We start from the raw sequence: 2500 nt of genomic DNA, 5'->3' as shown, positions 1-2500 counted from the left end.
GAGGGCCCCTGCTAGAACATTTTTACCAAGTGCGACCATTTTACCCGGTGAGTCAAAAAAAAATTTTTGTATGGGAGGGCCCCTGCTAGAACATTTTTCCCAAGTGCGTCGATTTTGGGTCGCCGACACAAGCTCGGGTCAAAAAAATTTTTTTTTCACGGTGACTCAAAACATCAATTTTAGACTCCCCTGAGTATGAAAAGTGAAACGAAAATCATTTTTGAGAAGAAAAAATTTTTGTATGGGAGGGCCCCTGCTAGAACATATTTCCCAAGTGCGTCGATTTTTGGGTCGCCGACACAAGCTCGGGTCAAAAAAAATTTTTTTTTCATGGTGACTCAAAACATCAATTTTAGACTCCCCTGAGTATGAAAAGTGAAACGAAAATCATTTTTGAGAAGAAAAAAATTTGTATGGGAGGGCCCCTGCTAGAACATTTTTCCCAAGTAAATTCGATTTTACCCGGTGAGTCAAAAAATTTTGAAAAAAATATTTTGCCAAAATCGTGTTCATTGCCTATTATAAGGGACCAGGTCAGCTCACACGCATTTTTGGAGACCATATGGAAAGTGCGTCTGGGATTGCGGAAATTAAGTTTAGAGTGTTAAATGATGGTTTCGCAATCCCGAAAGGCTCAAAATCCACCCTAAGGTCCCCTGGGTGAAATGTGGTTTCCAAGGTGTGAGCGCTATCGGTGATAGAGTTGGAATGTGATTTCCAGAGCGCAGGGCGACTGGGCTTAGAGCGAAAATCATAGACAAGGGTAAGTATTGGACTGAACGACTCGAAGCAAACGAAAATCATAGACAAGGGTAATGGACTGAACGACTCGAAGCAAACGAAAACCACACACAAGAGTAATGGACTGAACGAATCGAAGCAAACGAAAATCACATACAAGAGTAATGGACTGAACGAATCGAAGCAAACGAAAAACCACAGACAAGAGTAATGGAGTGAACGAATCGAAGCAAACGAAAACCAAAGACAAGAGTAATAGAGTGAACGAATCGAAGCAAACGAAAACCATGAACACAGGGATAACTGAGAACGAACCTACCTATCAGAGCATGTGAAAGCATGGACAAGAGTACTGAAAATCGGACCAAACCTCAAGAAGCACACGAAAATCATGGACAAGAGTACTCAAAAACACGGACCAAACCTATCGAAGCTCACGAAAACCATGAACACAGGGATAACTGAGAACGAACCTACCTATCAGAGCATGTGAAAGCATGGACAAGAGTACTGAAAATCGGACCAAACCTCAAGAAGCACACGAAAATCATGGACAAGAGTACTCAAAAACACGGACCAAACCTATCGAAGCTCACGAAAACCATGAACACAGGGATAACTGAGAACGAACCTACCTATCAGAGCATGTGAAAGCATGGACAAGAGTACTGAAAATCGGACCAAACCTCAAGAAGCACACGAAAATCATGGACAAGAGTACTCAAAAACACGGACCAAACCTATCGAAGCTCACGAAAACCATGAACACAGGGATAACTGAAAACGAACCGAACCTCTCGTAGCAAACGAAAAACATGGACAAAATTATTCGAAACGAACCGAAGCTCGATGCGAAAAACATGGAAAAGCAAGCCCGTAAGTCGCACTATCAAGCCCATAAGTCGCACTATCAAGCCCATAAGTCGCACTATCAAGCCCGTTAGTCGCACTATCAAGCCCATAGGTCGCACTATCAAGCCCGTTGGTCGCACTATCAAAGCCCGTTAGTCGCACTATCAGGCCCTTAAGTCGCACTATCAGGCCCGTAAGTCGCACCAAAAAGCCCGTAAATTGCCCTATCAAGCCCATAAGTCGCACCAAAAAGCCCGTAATTCGCACCAAAAAGCCCGTAAATTGCCCTATCAAGCCCGTTAGTCGCACTATCAGGCCCGTAAGTCGCACCATCAAGCCCGTAAATTGCCCGATAAAGCCCGTAAATTGCCCGATCAAGAGCCAGCGCTGCATTGTCGGTTAATCCCGTCGATCGCGCCGGCTATTTCTCAGAAGGTTGTACGGACACCATACCCGGTGGCAAGTACCGCGAAGTTTATAACGCAACAGAACGTTCGCCAGTCGGACACAAGAATTGGAAAAGCTCGTTGTAGTGTACAGGAATCGAACCGAACCTCCTAGCGAGAATAGGGTCCCGTGAGCAATCGCGCGGACCTATGTGAAATGGTTTAGAGTGTGATGTGATGTGATACACGGTGGAAGCGGTGCATGGTGACATGCATCACTCAGAGAGATATGGAACCGGTGGTCTTCCAGTTGCTTAAGTGCTTCGGTTGGCTTATGGTTAAAGAGTGTGAATTCGATTCACCCCGGTATCGAACGTGTGTGGGATACTCACGCCGGTACGAGAGAGAATTCTGGTTGATCCTACCAGTAATATACGCTTGTCTCAAAGGTTAAGCCATGCATGTCTAAGTACGAACATCAATGAATGTGAAACCGCATAAGGCTCAGTATAACAGCTATA

This window comes from Anopheles moucheti, assembly GCF_943734755.1.
Source record: "Anopheles moucheti chromosome X unlocalized genomic scaffold, idAnoMoucSN_F20_07 X_unloc_83, whole genome shotgun sequence".
NCBI classification, from domain to species: Eukaryota; Metazoa; Arthropoda; class Insecta; order Diptera; family Culicidae; genus Anopheles; species Anopheles moucheti.
The sequence above is the reverse complement of the archived record's forward strand: the minus strand, read 5'-3'. Positions refer to the sequence as shown.